The sequence below is a fragment of the Leptosomus discolor genome, chromosome 2 (assembly GCF_034619465.1).
Source record: "Leptosomus discolor isolate bLepDis1 chromosome 2, bLepDis1.hap2, whole genome shotgun sequence".
In the NCBI taxonomy this organism is placed as follows: Eukaryota; Metazoa; Chordata; class Aves; order Leptosomiformes; family Leptosomidae; genus Leptosomus; species Leptosomus discolor.
The window spans coordinates 88,502,279-88,525,827 of NC_141392.1; positions in this window are offsets into that span (position 1 = coordinate 88,502,279).

Genomic DNA, 23,549 nt, shown 5'->3' on the forward strand with positions numbered 1-23,549 from the left:
GTTAGCCTGAATTTCAGCCCCCTCAATGCCATAAGCAGGGCGGGAGCTGCCCGTGGGCTGGTGGTGGTACCTTCCTGCAGGGAGGCAGGAGGGAACTCCCTCAACCAGTCAGAGCACATGGCCAGGGGCGGGAAACCCTTCAACCACCCGATATTAACCTGCTGCCACATGTGAGTCAGAGTCCAAAGACTCCCCAAGGGCAGAATTGCCATTTCATAGCAACCTTTCTCAGTACGCTCTAAATTTGGCCAAGAAAGCAGCTGCAATCCTACATTAGTCATTTGGCAGGCAGGTTGATCCTGCAATTTGTTGAGCACACATAGTAGACCTTTAATGTAGCCCGTTAAACAAACCTTGATGCATGTGAGCAGTACTCAAATTCAGTGGGAATACTGCAGCAATTCAGAGATTTTTGTTTCAAGGGTCCCATCCCGGCCAGTACATGGGAATTTTGCCATTGAATTCCACCAGTGTGGAGGGGATACTCCAGGATCAGGTCGACTCTGTAACAACCTGGAGGAAAAAATGCTTTTAGGCGACATATATGATTTAACCCAGCATTGTTGTTCTGCTACAGAAAAGTTTTCTGCGTGCAAAATCTGCATTTTCACTTTGTAATGTCAAATTACAGTCTTTGCAAGTGTCTGCTTGGATCCACTATGAAAGTGGGGGTAAAACTGAAACTACTTGAATTAAAGGTATTGCATATTTGCAAAGGCTTAAAATGCCTTTTTCTCCTAACTCCACACAACACACATCCTCCTGGCTAATCCCGTGAATCCAGGGATCAAAAAGCCACTTCACACAGTCTGGCTCATCTGGATAATGAAATATCCAGAGGAATTAGGTCTGGGGAAATGCTCTGATTTGCAGTTGTTTGCAGACAGGACAAGTTAATAGTGTCACTGCTGAAGATAATCCAAGGAATTTCAGAGATAAACGGGACCTGAAATGTCTCTGGTTTAATGGCTAACTAATGTTACACCTTGGGGTTTTTTTAAAAGTCTGCATTTATAAAGACTGTCAACAGTAATGGATATAGCGGACTTGAACCTCCTCATATCCACCAGACAATCCTGTTCTTACCCAACTATCATATATTCTTTGACTTGCAGCTACTTTTCAATACATACTGCTACACACCAGTGCCGACCTACCTCAGTTTTGGTGCATGTGGCTATTGCTGTTCCCAGAGCACTGATAGCCAGCTAGAGGCTTTACCATGGCTCAAAAGAAAAGGTCACTACTGAAACAGCTTGCCAACTACAAGCCCTGTCTGCAGGGGCAGATGCATCTTCTCACACACGCCCTGCATCCCACTGCAGTCAGGGTGCTCCAGGAGGAGCAGCTATGTCTACCTGTATGGAGAAACACAAAAAAAGTGTAGATACACCCCCAAGAGGAGAGATGGGTCAAGAGAAGAGGAAATAAAACTTTATTGGAATAAGCCTTGCTCATTACAAGGGTCTGGAAGCCAGTTCGGGTGATTTTTTCCTCTGATCTGTAAATGCCTCTTTGAAATGAAGACATGTAAGCCATTTAGGAAAAGTACATATTAAGGAAGTGATTAAAAGAAAAGAATATGAAGGCAGAGCCAGCCAGTCACTCCAGGCAAAGGAGACTGTATTTATCAAAGTTGTTTTAATAGCAGAAAAAACATAATGATGTTGGTCAAGCAATTTCTTCCTGCTGAAGACGGCAAAAATATTAATTGAACAACTTACTTGACAAAAAACTCCGGCTATTATTTAGTCAGCTGTTACAGCCTAATTTATGTCTGTTTCCATCCTCATTGTTATGAGAGCATCCCTCAGGAGCTAACAGTGTGAGATAGTACAAAAATGCTTTTCTTTTATTTTATTTTGTTTTATTGCCTACACCCAAATGCTTGGTAATTGTACTAGATTTTCTCAACATGACAAGAGGAGGACATGCTGAGTGAGAATTTTAATGGCAAAAATTATTTAAGAAACAAAAAGTCTTGTTTCCCTCAACTCCCAACCTCTTGGACACCAACAATTAACTGAGTAGAAAAATGTCATCCAGAAAGAAGTATTTGTGACCCAGCTGGCACATTAACTGGCTTTAATGAGATGACAAAGTACATAGAATCCAGCTGTCTACAACAAATCTTTCAGGTCATCAAGGTGGGGTTACTTACAAGTCATCATACTAGTCTAGTATCCATAAGGAAGGCTCCAATATTCCCCTTGCAAAGCATCCCTACAACCTCCTCTTTGCATGTACACACAAGCCATGCACATAGTTTTTAAAATACCCAGAGAAGCAATCACAGTATGAAACAAAAAAATGTGACAAAGCTGGCAGGTGTTTGGGGGACACCGGAGTATTTCCTCCCTTTATTCCTTTGCTTTTTCCTTCTGCTTTTATCTTCCCTCTCCTCCTGGCAGCAGCCCTTTCTGCGCTTGACCTCTAGCTGTGCCACCCCTCTGCCACAGCCCTCCTCCCGTCCCCCCCATACATCTCATACATCCCTGTACATCCCCATACATCCTGCGGCGACCAGCAGTGCCAGCAAATACTCAGCAGCTCGCCACGGCCTGCCCACCCAAAAGGAGAGGCAGTGATTGAAATATTCCCTCCAGGGTTTCCCTTAAGCATCGCCATCAGGAAACTTGCTGCTGACAAAGGCACTGTGCCGGCCCCAGGAATCAAACACCGGCCTGAAGAGCAGGGGCTCTCGCTGTAGCCCAAACACAACTTACTGTAATCCCTTGCTGCCTCCTGTGCTTATACAGTACAGACCTTCTTGGGTTACAAGACACTTTGAAGATCTCACCTTCTCCCATTACTTGTCTTTTACATAAAATGTCCACAGATGTGAGTCTGCAAGTGTGTCGGAGGACTGCGGCTAATAATTTATAAACCAATACTTCCTATTGGGCATATTGGTTAACGTAGGGGTGTATGGCCGAGGGAGCAGGCTACCTTGCTGCAGGAGCACCCTCTGCTGACTCCCCTGTGGGGCGGCAGCCCTGAGGTGGGGTGATCACCGTTGGGGCCTGCTGGGGGCCAGCCCCTGGCTGCAGGGACACCGCGTCTCAGCTTCTCCAGGGTTGTGGTGACTGTTAAAACCCTCACTCTGCAGCAAATAGCAACGTTTAATGTCCCAGCAAAGCACAAATGAAAAGGACTGTAGCGGATATACTCTAACACATAATCCTCGGGAACTCCATGCAATGGACCCCCAACTCGTGAAGCATCACCTGCAAGAAGCCCAGCGTTTTTTCCTGTGTGCATGCTCCAGCAATCACAATGAAAAGGCTCCTCTTGAGCCAAAGCCACGAGGAAATTGTCTAGACAGCTACAACTGAAAATAGGCCGTTGTGTGCGATAGTGTTTGTTCCGTACTCCTAAGTCACCCTAAGTCTAATTGGAGGAAAGGAGAGAATGTGGGCAGATATATTTGCCATGTCAAAGATAACTCTCTGCAGGTGGGACTGTTGTTCTGGACCAGCAGTTGCAGCTTGAGAAGAAGGGTCCTCCTTAGAAGTGTGCACTGAGTGTATCTTTTTCAACTCCCTTCACATCCATGACAGCTCTGAAGCTGGAAATGCCAGTTACAATGGTGAGAACAGTGGAACAGCATCTTCCTGCAGGGACGTGTGGACTAGATCATCATAAATAAACTTTGATGCATAGCTAGCAATGGTTGCTCAATAAAGAATAATTGTGTAGCTCAAGAGTGCTGGCGGCAAGTGTTTGTCCTTCCTACTCTTAACACATCTATCTCTATGAGCAGTGAGTCTATTTACTATTTCACTTCTTAAAAATATTTTTTAAAGTTTCTAAACACTTTTGAAGTATTTGTTAATTGATGAGCTGATAGTTCTTCACGTCATCAGGAATCCTTGAGAGATTTTAAAACTACGATTACTTTCAGATTCTCAAAATGCAGTGAGAGGCATAAATGTTACGGAAAAGCTTTCCAGGGCACTGTGCAATTTCAGCTTGCTTTCCATTTTGCTTATGTCTTAGGCCATTTTTTTACTGGAAAAGCGATCACAAAACCAAAAAGTTCATGGCTCTCTAGGCATGCCTTTACTGACCTGAGGAAGAGTTTGTCTGCTGAAAGCTTGTCTGCTTTTTCAGACTAGAGTAATAAAAGATATTGCCTCCCCTTACGAACCTTGCCTCGTTGACTGATCAATATGTTGCAAATGTTATTTCCAGCAGTGCTTTATTATTCAGATTAGAAGGGCAGGTTTAAAAACCTATGGTAGAGACATGTCCTCAATTAGCTAGAAACCAACCTGACATTCTCCTGCGGTGGGACACATGGAAGCTGCTGTGTTGATATCCGTGCAGGGGACTGCAATAGACTTCTTCACATGCACAGCATGGGTCCTCACCTGACCTAAGGGCTACCTGTCTTCACAGACTGCTGCACCTCCAGGAACGCCTGCAGGGACTGCTGTTACCAAATTTCATTACACTCTGCTTTCTCACATTATCATACCACATTGAATTTGTCTTGGTGGTCTAGTGTTAACAGGGCAGGGAAACAGGCAGAGGTGATTTTGTGGTAAAAGCTGAATTCTTTACCTTTCACTCACCCAGGGGGAAGCAACACCTTCACAGAGGGCAGACCTGAACCGTTGCAAGGACAGACAGTAAACCAAGACCAACTTCTATCAGAAATACTGTGCGTGTTATACTGTCATGGAGAGGCAATTTATTGAGCCCTGTTTCTGTATATCAAGACACTTTATATTTTTAAAGGAGGTGGAAATAATACAGGCAGCCTCCTTCTGCCAAAACATACCCGGTAAGAGACCTTGGGCTATATTTAATTGGAAAAATGTTCTGATTGAACTGGCTTTTGGATTTTACTTACAGTTCTGTTAGTGCATCAAAAACATACATTGCACAGCCATATAGGCATCTCAATTTCCTCTCAGTGACCTCCTTTTGTCTTTTTTCCTTTTCATATCTGTATTATTCTTTTCTGCTCAAAAGGGAGGAGGGGTTTCTTCCAGATAGTTATTCATGACGTGGACCAAAACTTGGCTCTGAAAAGTACCATCCTTAAGTTGGTGGCTGTAACATCACAGGGTGGACCATGTTCCTACGAAAAGGCTGAGCCTTTGGAGTTTTTGTCAGACCCTCACTTCCACGTGATCACAACTGAGAAAAGATTGTCAGTAGCAATCTTGGGCATCTTGAATGTCACCCAGTTGCAGACGTCTGCACACAGTGCCTTCCAGCCCGTTCTTTTATTTGGCTGCTTTTAGCACAGGCCTTGGGCCAAGGCAATCCTCAAGTAAAATCGGTGGGACTTCTTTTCACTGGAAACCAGGTGTTTCTTCCTGGGAGATGCCATATTTTTCCACCACATATAGGGTTCAGTTTTGTCTTCTAGGTGCCTCCTACCTCAGAGGCTCATCCTCTGTTTTTACCGGGTTTTAGATAGGCAACAGTTTGCTGTTACATGTGTGCTCAATACTCATCCTTATTGTGGACAGTCAATCACCAGGTACAGGGCAGTTTTAACTACACATTGTTTCACTAGTGCTTGTTACAAAGCAGCACCTAACAAACTCCCTGGCTCACTCAGCCCAGTATCCACAGAGAATAAGGCACACTGTCTGATAGAGCAACCCCCTTGCAACAGCAATAAGATGATTTGTTCTGAAGGTCTTCTATTTAAGAAGAGGAGCAAAATGTTAAGAAGTGCCAAGATTTTTCTTTTGCATATAAATCCCTTCACTTTTTATTTCAGGGGTCATGCACTGCTGAGGTATGTGGTAAGGAAATAGCATCTTGAACTCGCCTTATATTGAAAAATGAAACAGATCTTCAATATTCCATGGAGAAGAGGGTGTGCATCGTTTCTTGAGAATAAGCCCTTTGTGTCTCTATTATTTTTACAATGCACTTTAATGACCTGAAAGCATGTGTGTGCCTTCTTAAATCATCACATACAAAACTACATTTTGACTGTAAAATATATTAAGAATCTTATGAAGGAAGTTATGCCATGTGTGGGTTTTTTTCTCTGTTTTCAAAGACAGGATGAGTTTTGCCCATATTACAAGGACAAGCTCCAAAAATGAAAAAAATAAGGTGGGAAGGGGAAGGGTTTTTTTAAAAAGAATAAATCCTAGCCCTAGACACCAGTGTTAGAAAAGTCACCCTTACCAGATGGCTAATACAGACAAGGGAAAATAGCCAACTTGATTTCAAATGTGAGAGTGATTTTTAAAATGAATGATAGAAACTACTTCAGATTCATTATTTTAAGCAGGGAAACTCATGTGTTTAGCTTATGGGTCTGGTTTGAATAAAAGTTTGTCTTTCTTGAATAGAAATCATATGTGATTCCAGGCAGTGGCCTGGACCATTTGCTAATACTAATTGTTGCTGGTTGAAAGTAGGGTAGAAGATTGTTAAAGTCTTCCCTGGCAGTAACTCGATCTGTGGAAATGTACTTTACAGGAACTATGATGAGGTTTACAGCTGGCAGAAGCTTGTGATAGGATGGCCACATCTCCCTTTTAATAACAGAATAAAAGCTCACATGACACAAGTTTGTAGGTAAAGGATGGCAGGGATTGTATAAAATGAAACAGGGATATACAGTTTTATAAACATTTCACATTTTGAAAGATACTCGATGATGTGGCTATTTTGAAATAATATTATCACAGTATGCTGAAGTAGAGCTGGCAAGTTAGAAAACCACCAACTGAGGCCAGATGGGCTGTTGAAGTTCTCACATGAAGCACCAGTGGTACAAAAAGAAGCATCAGGTTATAATCGTATCAGTTTGCCCTTGCCCATTCTCAGCAGAAACGTGGTCAGTTGGTAAATACTTCATGTGCTGATAAGGAAGAGCTCTAACCTTAGTTAAATAGATAAAATGTGATTATTCTGCATAACTTACATGTTAGCACCAGTATCCTGGTAAATTTCAGAGTGAAAACTTATCTTCTGTTTCTGAAATGCCAGGGTTACACTATTTTCAACCTTTAGCCATAACCCATAGCGCAGCGTTGCTATTCACATTCACATCCGAGCTGACTGCATCTTACTGCTGTGTGAAACACCTAGGGCATGATTCAGCTGCCCAAAAATAGGTCTCGGCGCCCTTCAAAATGCCCTGATGCGTCTGAGACATCCCCAATGGGCTCGCAGATGTGGTGCACAACCCACCGTATCCCATGTCCCTGTGGCCCCTTGTAGAATGGCAGCCAGCTGCCTCGGGGAGACACCCTGTGGAATTGCATACAGCGCCCACCAAAGGTTGAAGTGCTGAACCAAGTCCCCTATGTCTGTAGTGTAAATCTGTTAAATCAACTCGGGATCAGGCTCTATAGGGACTCATAACAGAGCTATGGCTAGGGAGCAGAAAGGAGCTGTGGGTTGGATGCCCAGGCGGGATGCCAAGGCTCCTTCCCCATGGGGAGCATGCCAAAGTTGTAAAAAAAGCTCGTCCCTGGGTGAAGGGATGAGTGGCATTTGGTTGGTGCTCATACTGATGACATGTCACTCACGAGCTCATCCAGAAGAATTTCAGCCTTCAGTTCCAGTCAGAATCGCACACTTATTTTCATTGCACATCCAATCAGTATCAATGTGTTTTCTGAGGCTTTGTCATGCTCGGGTAGACAGAAAGTATTCTTTTCACTAATATTTGTATTGTTTCACATCTGGTTCATAATAATTCTCATGCTATTGTCAGTGGAATTGCTCTGCCATTTCCTTTCATGATGTGCTTGATGGCTGCTCTGGAAAAACAGTTTATTTACAGGTTCAAGAAGATGCCGCTGGGTGTATTTTCCATTTGGCAAGCTACAAAAGTAACATTTACAGTTATAAACACCTGCATAGACTAACACATATGTAGTATAACTTTCTTCACAGAGAGGTATACAGCATAAATATCATGTAAACAGCTTTCCACAAGTTGAAATGCATCCAGAAAAAAAACGAGACTCTTTGGGAAATAAAAAATAGGGAAGTGCAACTTTTAAAAATGTTCTCTCTTCCATTCCTTCCCAACCCCAGCCATGGTTACTTCACATTTTCTCCAGTGACTCTGTTTTGGAAGTAATGAATACTGTGTACTTGTTTTATATTCTATTGAAAAATCCAGAACCTTCACAACACTGATCCTTTTTTTATTCATGATTTTACTTCTCTACCCATTTGCAGAGTAGCAGCTGGCTGTGAAAATGTTCTGAAAGTGTTGTGTCCTGTTCTGTGTGCTCTGATAAGAAGTTGCAGTCTGCTCTTCTTTGGGGAAAGCTGAGCTCCTCAGTTGAGTCACGTCCACAACCAAGGCTAGCATTAAGTCCTTTCACCTTCTGCTGCTTCACCTGAGCATCCTTTGGCATTTTTAGGCAGCACAATGTCCTTGCCCTAAACACAGCTAATCAATTTTCAGACCCATTGCTCAGCTAGAGCTAAAATATATAAATTTTAGAATTAATATTCTAAATAAATGCGGGCTTCAGTCATGCTGTTATCTTGGCTAACTCCTGCTTTTCCTTGCCGATCTGTTTGGGGATTCTTGGCAATCTCTTGTCATGGTGACAATAACCTTACAAGTACAGCTCTGAAAGCAGACTCTTCTAATTTCTTCACAGTTGTCAGATGGAAATAAAGGTAGTAGGGTGGGATGTACAAGAAAGTCAGTATTTCCATTGTTCTGATGTGTTTTGCGCAGTATATTGCAGCATCAGGTACATCTTTCATGGATAAGCACACAATGCTACCCATATAAATACTGTGTTTGGATATGTAAGGGCCACTTGCGTATAAAGACTGCAGCTTCCCTGACTGTGGAGTTTCCAGAAGATTGTAACAAACTCACAGCTGCCCATGGCAAAAATACCTGGGAGAAAGCTCTTACACTCGTAAATCTGATATTACTGACTGTAACCTGTATCTTGTGTGCATATCTCTCAAGAGGAATGGAGATAGCTGTGAGACAGACCTTCTCTTTTCTGGTTCAAAGACCAACGCAACATCTCACCTATTTTCCTGGCCCTCATTTTCCCAAGGAAATGCACATTTTTTCTCCCTGCCCTTTGTACATCTTTCAGCCCTCTTCCAGTGGAGGACATGAGGGAAACAGGCACAAAAGGTGCAATAAAACTCATTTCACTGCCTGTGGGTGGGTGGAGCCTTACTCTGTAGTCCTTTCCTGCCTCTGCTCCTGCACACTTCTAAGAGGTGCAAAGCAGCTGCAGTGGTGTGGAGAAACAGATCAAAGCACCAGCAATTCATAGCTGTTCACTACTGGCAAGGCTGCAGCATGGACCCCTGGGCAGGTTCTTGGAAAGGACTGATTTAACTTCACTGGGTCTCCAGAACTGCCAAGATTATGCAGAAGACCACTGAGGCCACTGAAAAAGGAGAACAAGATAGACTGAAGTCACCTGAGACCCACACTTTCTAAGCCATGCCTCTCAGAGTTTCTGCACGTGTCAACCTTTCACAGGCAGTTTGGTGTAAATGCTGAGCAAATGTTGGCCTTTGCCAGGAATATGCTTTAGAGAACAGTGTGGACAAAGGCTAAGAAAAGCTTTCACAAAAAGCACAGAAAACAGGAATTAATGGAATCCCTTCCCCAGCTGTAATTCACGTGTGTTTGAAATACTATTAACACAGACAAAACCAAATTCTCAGATAGTTTCTGTAATAGCAAGAGCAGTTGCTGTTATAACAGGTTATGATTCAATGTTTAATTTTCTTTTATGCATTATAACTTACGTCCAGCCATCTTTTAGCTGGCTCTGTCACCAAGTCCTGACTCCCTGTTAAACCTCAATCTCTGGCACTCATAACTAAAGCAGCAAGACCAAGTCCTTAAACTTATCCACTAAATGTGTTGGCTCTGAGAGCTTTTTCCAGAATTATGTCAACTCTCCACTTATCACTTATCTTCCTACCTCCTGCAAGTGCCCCTATTCACAACACTTTGTACATAGCCTGGGACTTTCAGAGACCATCATGCAACATATTAAAACCATTCTAATCTGCTGCTTCACACATAACCCCTCAATCACAGCTTGTACTGATTCCAGCCATCAGGCTCATAATCTCTGTAGCACATTAGCTAAAAGAAAAAGAAAAAAAAAAGAAAGAGAGAAAATCCATTTTCATTCTATCTTATCCACAACATGTGCAAATATTACCTCATCCATCCTTGAGCTGGCTCCAGAGATTAACCCAAAGCTGACATGATAGATGTCTAATTTAAAAAATAGTCTGTTTCCTGGCAGTTGATTTTATTGTCAGTTTTGTTTTAAACTTCAACTTTGGGTGTGACATTGCTACCAGAATTTCATATTTTTAAACACCATTTCACTTTCAAAGGCTGAAGCCAAGGATGATGTCATGTATGCTAGTAGCTTAGCACATATCTGCCCTGGGAGCTTAAAGATTAAAAAGAAAGTTTTCCTTGCAAAAATAAGAGCAGGACACATAGGAAAGAGATTTTTGTAGGAAAGCAACATGACACTATTTAACCTTTTGATTAGGTAAAGCATTACATGAGTCTTTTTAATTGAGGGAATGTCACTTAAGCAGTTTACTAGGCAGGAAGTGGCTGTTGATGCCTTTGGAAAGCAGGCTGCATGAGGTTTGAAGCAGCACCCTTTGAAGTGAATGGAAAGAGTTTTACTGAGCTCAGCGGAGGTATTCTGCATTTGTACTAATGCAATTCCGAGTACAATTTGACCCATGGGGATGAAGGGTACTCACTAAATGAAAAAATAGCATGAATCTTTTGTTTATGTTACAGAAAAGCTCATATTGTATGCAATATTACTAAGAAATAAAATATCCTTTGCAGTGAAACAGTTTGTTCTTCCTAATCCAGTATTATTGTTACGCATGTGTTAAATCATAGGATACACATGGTTGTAAAAGCTGATTTATTAACTAACTAAAAATCAGAGGCATCCACCCAAGCGCCACCCAGCATCTGCTGGGACTAATGTCCCTGAAAAACATCCCATATGTCAAAGGAGGGTATAGGCTCAGAAAAACACTAATCCCAGCTGGTCAAAAGGAGCAAAAGAAAAACAGGTTTTGCTTTATAGACTGCAGTATTTTGTTTGTTTTCATTAAACACTCTTACTGATTTTAAACATCTGTATTTGTTAACTTGTTTAGTTCTTTCAAACTTAGGAGTACAAACAGTGCCATATGTGCTCACTGCTGGCATTTCTGTTCCCCATGTTAACATTTGCCTCCAGAGACAGGCTTATCTGACAACTTGGTAAACACGGCTCACGATTAAATTTGAACTATGCGAGCTAGTTTGCTGCCTAGAGAAGGCAGAAGGGACATGCGGAAACCTCTCTCTTAAAACCTACGACAACCCCTGTGGCAATGCTGGCTCAGCCGAAGCAAAGCTGACATATGGGAAGACTGCATGTGGCCAGCTCTACTGTCTCTGGTCATTAGCTTTCTCATCGTTTGCGTTTACTGGCTGGAGCCTGCAAGCAGGTGGAAGGGTAAACTCCAGTGACTTGCACATGCCGCTCTTATATTATCATAGAGGCTGGTTTAAAATGAAAGAAGTAACTTCCCACGGCTGTATGAAGCAAGTCTACTTGCCTCCAGTCACAGCTGGTCAAGAAGAAGATTAAGAAGTAGTTTGGCTTCAATGTATTAGTACTTTCACAGAGAATAAATACAGTGCACTCCAGGGCTCTTTAATCTAGCAGAGGATCCTGTCACAAGTGCAAGGCTCAAGCCAAGCACATTTAAGTGATGAATTAGACAGGTTTTTAACAAAAGGAGTAAGCATTATTACTGTCCGGAACCCGTTACTAGGGAGAGCATGTCTTTATGGCTGCTTTCCTAGAGGGCAGGTCATGGTCAAACAAGTTACCAGTCCCAGTACTACAATTCTTCCAACGGATAGATCAGACTATATGATGTAGTCACCTTCACCCCGTATACTCCAAGAACCCACCGAGCTGTGGGTACATCACTTACACTCCACAGAAGCATAGGGAAATGATAGTCACACTTCTTCTTCCACTATGGGACCAACTGAGAAAAAAATCCTTTAAATTTTGTTAATTTTTGGCAATAGGAGCAGCCATGCTCAGAAAAAAAACAGACTCATTTAAGGCATTTCCAACAGAGTGCCCTCATTTTGAATATTTGGGCAACTTTTTGCAACCATTAATCTAATTTCAGGCTGATTCCTTTTTCAGAATATTTTGACTTCAACCTTTTTTGCTCCTATGATTGACTTACACCTAATCCCAATTTCTAATATATGCCTCCTTGGTAGAAGTATAATCTTGGAACCTGGCCTGCAATTACCCAAGCTAATTTTTGGCACCCAAGTTCCCTGCAGAACAGTTAATGCAAACAGGCATCTACTAAACAATGATTCTTAACTTCTTTTTCTTAGGTAGTTTGTCCCTTCACACAGAGACACTAAACATTTGTCTGTATTTAGAATTCTAGAAACATGTACTTCTTTTGTCCTCAAACCCTGTACCCTTTGCATTCAAAACCTGTATTTTGTACTCGGTCTTTCTCTAAGGCTTTGCACTCAGCCTGTGCTCCGTGTTATAGAGGTACAAGTCTGTGCTCACCTCTCCCAGTTCGTTCTCCATGAACCAGGAAACAACTCACTCCTTGACACAGGGGTGTACCTACACACAAGAGCACGTGTGTGCACATATGTGTCTTCACACAGATGCATTCACTTTTTAAACACATGCAGTAGCTCTGCTTGCCTCTCTCCAGCAGGTGACATGGGAAATACTGATACTATATAAAAGCTGGGGGAGCAGAGGCAGGGAGAGGGGGTGGTAGGTACATGTAAACATACATTTCTTCAAAGGAGAAGAGGAATGGTTAATGGTTTTAAATGGGAAACAACAGGGGAGAAGCAAAGGAATGGCAGAGCTTATTTGCCAAAGACTGCAGAAGGCAGAGGACACGGACAAATTAGGTTCATGGATATAGAAGAACTGGGGACAGCTTCTGCTCTTCATGTGCAAGTTGTATGCATGGCGGGGCGAGGGACAATCATGCTGTGAATAGAGGAAAACTTCTCCTGATCCTTTCTGGACACATCCCATGTGAGCCTGGCAGCAGCTGGATGAGACAACTAACAGAAGATGAGGTTGGGCAAGAGCTATGGTACAGTCTTGGTTCATTGAACACTTCCCAAAGGCAGACATCCAGTGCTAGGAGAGGTGCATTACAGTCCTTCAGAAGTCTAGTAAACAGTCTGTCAGAGCCACTGAATGTCACCACTACTCCTAGACACTTTCTGAAGCCCCTCTCAATATTCCACTAACAAAAGTGTGTGAAATTGCCTCTTTTGCCCTTGCATGCTTCCCTACAGGAGGCACCAGCAACATGAGCTGCTCTGAGAACACAGAGGTTTCTAAACATGTAGTTGATACCTTTTCCTTGTTCCTCTTTTTCCTGCAACATCCCTTTCACTCCACTTCATTCTCTAATATGTATCTTTTTTGGATTATTAACATTTTCCTCCAGGACAGCTAATTCCTGGCACATCAGTAAGAATATGTATGTTAAAGTGATTAGACTCAAAGTCCCCTAAAAAGGCAAAAAAGTATCTGAGGGGATTATCACAAGCTTCTAGGCAATGAAATATCTCAAGAAATCGGGTTTTATTCTCCTGGGTGTGGACTGTGGCTTGTATAAATTTCTGAAATCAGGGACAGGTGTCTGGGAATGCTACTGCAAAGAAAATAGACAAAGGGGTCAATTTCGTATACTCCACATTTCCTTCTGAATTTACACCTCTTTCGATATATCGGGTGTTTTTTATCGCTTATTATGTTTTGAACTCGACACTGTGAAGATCAAATAAGCAGCCAGTTATCAATTAAGTTTCCAAAGCAAATACTCCAGTATTCACAACACATATGTGTCGCAGGCATAAGTGGGGAGGGGGGGGGGGGGGGGGGCGGTGGTGGCGGTATGTGTGTGCACATGTAGAAGAAACCAGGGTAATGGGCTGCTCAGTTAACACACAAGTTTCCAAACATGTGGATTATACACTCTTCTTGTACCTCTTTTCCCCACAACATCTCTTTCTCTCCAAATGCAGGCAGATACACATACACACATGTGCTCACCTTTGATATAAAATTGGGCCTGGCTCTTGCTGTGAATGTAATTTTCTTCTGCTCAATGGCTCTCTTATGCTCTTCTGTAAGTGATCTGAGGGGGCCACCAGGTAAGGAGAATTTTGGCCCACCATGTTTTAAACCTCTTCACACATTAGGGCCAGAAGCAGCAATAGCTTCTTATTGTAAATTGTGCCTGTTATTGTAATTTATCAGGATCAAACAGTTGCTGGCAGCCCTTTCCATAAGATCTGGTTGCAGTGTCTATATCAGCATCAAGCAAAATCAAACATGGCTTGTGAACAGAGGTTTAGCGATAAATAAATCACTCGGGGAGCTTTAGAGAAACAAGTCTTCACACACACCAATGTTATGGTACTTGTCTTTATTTCTCTTCCAGCTTTCCTTTCTTTTCTTTTCTTTTTTTTTTTTTAATTTGATTCACAGTGTTCGGATGACATGTGTTTTGCCTTATTCAGCCATTTGGAGTACAGGTGCACGACTGTGTTTTTGATGGAGTGTTGCTATTCTGGAGTGCTCCATCCAAAACACAATCCCACACATGTAATCCAAACTGCCGAAGATGAGTCAACCGTCTTCCCTTTGCCATGATAATTAGACATTTTTTTTCATTCAGAGTTGCATAGTCTTTATTATTAGTTGCAGATGCCATGCTTGAACAGTATTGTTGAATCTTAAAAGGCTTTCACACCGGGCTATTTTATCCCTTGGAGTGAAGGAAATTAACAAAAAGCCCAAGCTTATCCAAACTTAAATTAAATCAAATCAAATAATATAACACTGCAAGAAAACAGTGACATCTAAATACCTTCAGTATACGTGTAAAAATCATAGCTTAATAGTCTAGTAAGTAAATATAGCAGCTTGCCAGGGAAGGTTTGTTGTAATTAAGGGTTTCATGGAACAGCAGCTTCCAGTCTTACTAATCCACGCAGGCCACACATCTAAGTGTCTTCTCTTTGAAAACGTTTCAGTTTCTTATCACATTAAGGAAATGTCCACTTCCCAGAAGCCTGAAACAACAAAGAACCTCATTAGGTTTTAAATCCTTAAGCTAGGTATTATTTTCCAGACAAATGCTTGCAAAAGCCAGTTTTCACAGGTCTTAATATACACTGCCTGAACCTTGGGGCTGCTGGTGTTTATTTCTGGTACCTTAGGAGCTAACAGGTGATTAGTGGGGTAGATATGGAGAGAAAGAGAAGACACAGGAAAGCAGGTGTCACAGTCCTTCAAGGCTAAGCTTTAAGGACTATTTTAGCCCTTTGACAAGTTGATCTCTTGGTGGCATTTTTGATACTAGGTGGGTGGCAGACAGACACCAAATGTTCAGCTGCTGTAAATCTCTAAGTAATGACAGGTCATATCCCTACCTAAAGCGTTGTTTATGAAAAAAAAAAAAAATCTTCTGCCTGTCTGCATTTGCAAGTTTCAGACTGGTGAGGTTTTCCTTTCCATAGTACCCACCTGGCTGGCTTTTATTCTCTGTACACAGAACATCAGTTTAGATTATCTTTATTTCCAGGTATGAAAACATAAACCAAAAAAGAGGACATGGGACATGTGCTGACTCCAGAAAGGTTGCTTTGCCTGGTGGATAATGAGACCTCCTTGTCAAGCGCCGCCGGCACAGGGCAACAAAGGCAGTGTGCTATCAATGTGTTGTAGGTGAGGGAACTGCACCTTGCTGAAACGGCCCCAAGCAGTGCTGGGGACGTGGCAGTAGAGAAGCAGACCTCAGGTTTCTCTGACTTCCCTGTCTCCTGGCTCTACACTAACAGCATCTGTACAAACAGCATGAGACCGGGCCCTTTGTCTCCACGAGCGAGAGGATGACGAGTGAGACAGCTACATTAAATCGACAAACACATGAACTTGCATCGCACAGAGAACAGACTTGTAATAGTCACCCTGTCCCCCCCCATCGATACCGGTTAACACATCCCAGGGTTTTTGTTATTACATGTGAACCTGTGTTCCGGAGCGGTTTATTCCTCCACTGGCCAAAGACAAGAAAGGGTACCCATGTGCATTCGTCTACCCCTTTTTTCCATTCATTTGGAGAAAACGGCTTCCTGCACATTCACCTGGGCAGTCCATGGATTAGCTGGTGGAGCAGAACTTACATAGGCAGCAATTCCTGGCAAGGACCTGATTTTGTCCCCTCGGCTTTTAAGACCTGATGCTCAATTCCCTGTGTAGGAATGTAAGACTGAGACTCACAGCATGATTTCAAAAAAATAAAAAATGCAGAGCAGATTAGCTGAAGATGAAATTATAATGAGAAAAAAAGCTTAAGGAAAATAAGGTAATTGGGATAAATTTCACACTCCAGCTCTTCTGTCCAAATACACACTGTAATTGCGTTTAGCCTGCTGAAAATGCCATGGAAATACCACTAACAAGACGCTTGGTTCACAGGAATACTGTTTATAGCAGACATGAAGTCAGGAAAACTGTGGACTACATTACTGGTTAAAAAGTTAAACTCCTGGCAAATAAATCAATGGTCATTCCAAATTTTCTCTCTAAAAATGTAGGCTAGCATATGGCAAAGCAAGTGATCCATTAACAAAGTAATGACCTTTCAAGCCAGAAGACTACCTTGTCCAGTAACTAACTGCTTAATGACATTATTACCTCAGCAGCATAATTACAACGAGCCTTTTGCCAGAAGCCACAAAGCGTTGAGCAGACCCTGCCCATCAAGCTTGACCTGGTGCTTACAGCTCCACCGCTCCAGCTCAGCGCAAAGAGCCACGCAAGCGCGCTGAACGCCCTCAGCCCAGCATGGGAGGCTGAACCACTGGAGCAACGCAAGCTGGTATCAGATTAGCAATTGTTATCATACGTAGGGGTACCTGCCACTATGCGCCACGTCTGTCCCAGGGAAGACAGACCTAGAGTTATGGAGAAATGCCAGCAGTTACACGCAAGGAAAGAACAGGTTGGAGGGACTGTTCTCACATGAGGACAAGCCTCCATGTTCCTCAGCTGCAGCCATCGCTGGTGTGGGGCAGACTTAGCAGTGGGCTTCAAACAGGTAACGCCCCCGCCCTCTAACAGAGACAAACCTCGACACTGCAGATGCACAGCAACTTTGAAAACATTTTGACTGATTTTCCTGAGAAGATGCACAAACCTGTCTCTCTACCTCTTCACTTCAGCAGAGACTCCAACCCAGAATGAGCATCCTGTGCTGAAAGTAGGGAAGCACAATCCTTGGCCAAGTGGGTGTTCCAGGTTCCCACCACTCCAGTAACAGGTCATTTTTAAATCTAGCTGAAAAAACCCTGAAGACCTCCCAGTTGCACTAAACACAACAGTTAGATCTTTTTTTGGCCAGTAGGACAAAATGTGATGTTATGACTAGCTGTATTTCAGGGAGAAATCTCCTGTGGCAATCCTAAAGCTACCTTACTTTCAGAGGAAAAGGTCGAAAATTGCAAATCTATCAGTTAAGATCTTATGGTGTTTCTATACCAACAAATGTAATCGCACTTGCCATATTGCGCTTTTTCGGATACTTAATCTACAGAGAAATGATGTTCCCCTAAATTAGCTTTTTAAGATAAACACACATGCATGTACTGTTTATTGTACTTTAAAAATACAAAAAAAAAAAAGGTTGAGCGCAGAGAAAATTCTTCAAACTGCATTTGGAGAGTGACCTAAGATGTGGGAAAGTTGTCTACTGCTTATGTTATTTTTTCACCCACTTTTGAGTGCTTTGAGGCTACATTTCCCCTGAGTTATGACAGATATTGCCACCCACCTTAGTTCTTCCTGCCTCTGCCCTAACAGAACCTCTTTGTTGTTTTATCTAATCAGATTCAGAGGCCCTGCTAGAGTTGGCTCTTTCAGACTGTTCAAAGCGGTTATATTTCTTATTTCCCAGGCTTCAGAAGAACTAAAAATAACCAAGTGAAAATCCGAAATGCAAAGCTAATATTCTTGCCAGTGTTAAGCAGATATGTTGCCAGGATTAACGAAAGATTTTACAGATCTGAAAAATGTGAATAAATCAGAACACTTAATTTTTCTTTGCTGGGTTTTCTGATTTTAAACCACTAAGAATTTTTTATAAAAATATTTACCTTCATGTTTTCTGAACCAAAGATACGCGGTGTGTCTTCATGCAAGGAGAAAAATTTATTATAAAACTTTCTATATACAAAGGAGAATATTCATGGCAGATGAGGGACGGCAGTTCAAACAATTTTGGGGTGAAAGCAACCCAAGCTGTTTCTCCAGTCCCCACATAGAGTAGGAGTCATAGGTGGGTTGCCTGATGCCAAGTACTGAGAATTTTTACTAGCAAGGAAGGACCTGCCGTCGGCGTCAGGCAGGATCATTAGGCTTGTTCAAATGTGCTACGGTTGGTCAAACCAGCCATGTTTGTGTCTATCTTTGCACAGTAATTTTCTCAGGATTTGTCAAAAGTGAAAGCTCGTAACAGAAGGGATCTTGCTCCGCTGGCTGCATTACGCAGTAGAGCAATGTTTCCCAACAAGTCTATAGAGAATTGGGAAACGCAAGAAAAAGCAGTATTAAATGTTTGCAAACGCTCTTCTTTTAAGTTGAGAGAGTGAGAAGCAGCTATAATTATTGACTGTGAACACTCGCCCTCCTGAAGGAACTTGTAACTGCTTACGTTTGCTGGCGATAGCACAGTTTTCTCTATGATGGGGAAGGATTTAGTCTTGCAGCCAGTAATTACAGCAACTTTGTGCTTCCCCTCTTCAGGAGGGACTGAAAAGTTGGCGGCACAGGGCACTACATCAAGGCAATTACGCATTTACACAAACAAGCCGAAGGGAGGATCCATTTTCAAAAGGTCTGAGAAACGGTGCACGTCTGCTAACTTCCAGAAACCGGGAAATGGCCAGCCACGTGACAGCCCAGCTTCCAAACTTGCAGCTCCGTTCAAGGGATGCAAGCTTGAAGCAGAAATAAGATTACCGAGCAGCCTAAGCCTCTGGAATAATTTGAAACACGACACAGAATTTAGTTCTCAGGCCGTGGAGAAACTGAGTGATGGAAAAGACCCGGCGGGTGAGATGGCGAGCTCAGGCTAGCTACCGTAACAGAGCCGGCCATGAATCTGGCCCCCGGGATCTGAGGACTACAGTTAATCAGTGGCAGAACTAAATGAGACCTGCAGTGAAACAAAAGTGAAAGTATCAAAAATGATCTTTTAAACTGAAAGTATAGTTGGGTGAACTATTTTATAAATAATGCTAATTTAACAATGCCAGACTATCGTTCTCTTGCACAAAACACAGTTCCATGTAATTTTTCCATTTTCTGTGTAACTTGTACTTTTATGGAAGGCTTTTCCTTTTTCTGATGTGTACACTGGAAAGGGTTTTTATTGCATAGTCATGTAAGGAAGTATTATCACAGTGGGCATGCACAGAGAATGCAGTTTTAAGTTCTTAATTCATCACTGTTTGTTTGCTTTTCATTCAGTATGAAACTGTTAACTTTTAAAAAAACATAACCAAGAATATGGCTAAATATTTATTATCATAATCTCGCATTTCACATATTTGCAAGTTCAGTACTGAAATACTATCTAATGCAATGCCTCAGCCAAAGTGGATATGCAGACGTTTTGTTTCTTTTTTATTTGATGTCTTTTTCCCTGCTGATATTTATGGATGTTACAAATCTGAAATTAGACATGCAAAACCAAAGTATGGATACTTTATCTCTTTTAATTTTACCGTTAATTGTTTGAAATGATTACGCTAATACGTGAAGCTTTATATTTTAGCAATCTGGAGAAAAAAAAAATGTGTCGAGTGTACACGTGCCATGCATTTAAATGAGAAGCCAAAGACTACCGCGGCAAAATCTGGTTTCGCAGACGTCAACAAAGGCTTCCCCCACCTCAGCAGAGCCGGAACTTTACCTTCTAATTTGGGGCTCTGTCCAGCAGGATCTATTTCAGAATTCGTGACCACCCTTCTGCTTTATTAACGCTGCCGCCCAAATTGCCACGTTCCTGGCTGGAATTCATGGCCAGCCCCGCTCTCTGGTTTTTAAGCTCCACCATTAAGAGCTCTTGAGAAAACTGCTCCAACTGGTTGGCATTAGAAGGAAATGAAAATCTTTTAAGTGGCTATTGTGCATGTTATTTGAATGCACTGGATGACATTTCAACACCAGGCAATGCCTCCTCTCCACCACAGCCATCAAGAGCGGTTTCGGTTTTTTTCTTTCCCATATGGGCACTGAGGTTTCCAACAGCACTGATCCCTCTGCACATTTTTTGATACTTTGTACAAGCCTCTTTGAACATATTTCTGCAAACAGAGAGGCTTCAATGTGCAACCGTTTTTTAGCAGCTTTCAGGACTGAGCCCTTGATGTGATTATTTGATTATATATGAAGTAACCCTCACGATCAATGAATGATGTCACAGCTACCACTTTGAAGTTAACAGTGAAATTTGCATTGGCCTAAATCTGAGCAGGATCAAGGCATGCAGCATCAGATTGACATCCCTTAATTAACTCCCATATTTCTCTTCAAATGCTCGTGCTTTTCCATGAGACGCGAGAAAAGAGCAAACGCTGGAAACTAATGTTTCCACCAGCAGTAGGCTGTCACGCTTAACAAATTGTTCAAGTATATTAGTTTACGTGGGCATCCTGTCCTTGATCAGCTCCTACATTTCCCATAGACGGTGTCAGAAGTTGCACACAAAGACGAAATAAACGACCCACACGTCACAAACGGAAATACAATACTCCATCTGCAGACAAAAGGCCTGATTGAAAGAAGTGCTGCAGCACCTTTAGCAAAGTAATTCCTACAGACTTGGGTGGAAAATACAGAGCCTGTACTTCTTTGCTTCTTTGAATTTAAACTATAATTTATACTTGCATAAAGAAATCTGGGATACATAAAGGCCATATTGGAATGGTCTTTACCTCTTGAGCTAACAGGAAATGAGAGACAGTAATAGGATTTTAACTAGTTTCTCACTTGCGATGAGTATCCAACACTCGCAGAAGAAAACTTCCTTTCAAAATCTTTTCATTCCAAGTCTGCTCAACAGAGAATCAAAATGTGTGTGTGCGTGCGCGCACGAACAATGTTCATTTGTATTCCTAAGTGAACTTGTTTTATTTTGCCATTTACTAAATGCTGGCGTAAAAATTCCTAAAGCAACGTGACTCTCACAACAAACACAACTGACAGACCCTAGCTGGAGAGCACATGCAAGCACAGACTGCAATTGTTCTGTGGTTATTTGAGAGACAGTGGTCAGGGAAACAGGGGTCATTAATTTCTCTGTATATTTTAAACATTTCCAGAGATGTGCTAAAACGTATTAAAAGCACAGCGGCCGACATCTAAGGCTGAAACATGAGGAAATCTTTCGGAGCGGATTTCTGCGCAAGAGCGGGAAGGGACAATTTGGGTTTGATCTTGGCATTAGGGAATGCAAAACACTTTTAACACTTTCCACCTTGCCTTTCCAAAAGATCAGCTTCCGGAGAAGCACGTCCCTCAGCCACTCGAACAGGAGATCTCGGCTGCAGGTGGCGGCCGCGTTAGCCCCGCAGGCTCCCGGGAACAGGAACACGGGCGGCCCCCTGCACGGGCCTGGCACCGCTGCCGGCGGGAGAAATAAACCGAACTCGGTTTTAGTTCCCCCGCTTCATCCGCAGGCCCCCGCGCAGCCCCCAGGAGGCAGAAACAGAAGCGATGCGGGCACCAAGCCCGGGAGAACCGGCAGCGCGGGGGAACGCACCGAAGCCGCGTCCCGTTATCTCCGCCCCCGCTGCCGGCAGCCCGGGGGTAGGCGGCCAGAGGGCCCCGAGCCCGTCCCTGCGGGGGGCACGGAGCGGCCCCCGTGGGCCGCACCGGCCTCTCCCCGCCAAACCCCCTCTCGCTCGCGGCCCCCGCTGGCCGGAGGCAGGTGGGCGGGCAGGCCTCGCTGGCTCGGCGGGCGGCGGCCGGGGGCTGCCGCGTTATCCTGGCGTGACCTCTCACGGCGGAAGCGGTGAGCGGCGGCCGCCGGCGCTGCCCGCCCGCCGCCCGACAGGCGGCGCCGCGCCGCACGCCCCCCCGCCGCCGCCCTACGTCACCGCGCGGCGACTTCCGCCCCCAGCCGCGCGAGCCGGGCCGGGCCGGGCCGACGCGGGGCGGCCTTTGCCACGGTAGTAATGGCGGCCGGAGACGGTTCTGTCCCGTCACGTGTCTCCCACGCGCGCCGGCGGCGGAGGGGCGGGGGGAGAGGGAACCCGGCGGAGCTGGCGGGACCACGTGACCCGCCGCCCCGCGGTCATTTGTGGCGGGCGGTACGGTGGCCGGGAGGGTTGCCTAGGCAACCGCGCCGCCAGCCGGGGGGGCGGCCATGGCGGAGGGGCTCGTCGCGGCCCAGGTACGCTCCCGGCGCCCCGAGGCAGGGCAGCGGGCCGGCCGGCCGCCCTCAGGGCAGCGTTCGGCTCCCAGCCGCATCCTCTCCCGTCCCCCGCCGCTCTCCGGAGCATCCCCCGAGGCCGCGGAGCCGAGCCCTGCCCGCCGGCTCAGGCCCTGCCCCTCTGCTCCCTCTTCCCGCCCAGCCGCCCGTCTCCGAGCGCCCGCGCTGCCGGGGGCCGTCGCACCCCGTCGCCAGCGTTCGCCAGGCCTAGGGCGGGAGAGGACGGGGCTGGAGGAGAGCCGCGGAGTCGCGGCTGATGTTGAGAGGAGCACGGCCCGCCGGCCTCGGGGCTGCTGCCCGGCCGCCGCCGTCGGCCAGCTGTGCGTGTGCTTTAGGGGAAGCCGGAGGAGGAGGGGGATCGGGTCACGGTGGGCCCTAGCGCTGGGGTGATCAAAAGATTACGTGGAATGCGTTAGGCTGCATAAACTTGCCTTCATCTCTGGGGTTTACCCCTGCCTTCCCCGACCTTGTGCTTTCCGCGGTGTGTTACAGCGTGTATCCCAGCACGTGACCTCATTGATTCATGTACGAAGTAATTTGTGAGCCTCCAATTCTAAAGGTGCGGCTGTAAAGTATATTTGCTAAGGGTTATGTTTGTCTGTAGTAATCTGTTAGGGAAATTACCTGACATATTTGTTGTCCTTTTGAAAAATAAAGTTTTGTATTGTTAGTTTTTATAAAAGGTGTAATTATAAGGTAGGCAGAAGTACAGATAATGTCAGATTGTTTTTCAAGCAAGGCTGGAATTAAGTATTCTCCACTTGCTGAAGTAGTTGGCACAGCTGGTAAACTGTTAAAGCATCTGATGTTTAGCATCTAATGTTCTTTGATGTAAAAGTATAAAAGGATGCTGGATTATGTGTGTCGTGAGAGGTAACATTCTTAATCTTCTTACCATGTTTTCAGAGATACTGTCCAAGTGCTTACATAAGGATATCTTACTCAATTCGAAGTCTGGGCAGTCTGCTGTAACTTTTTCT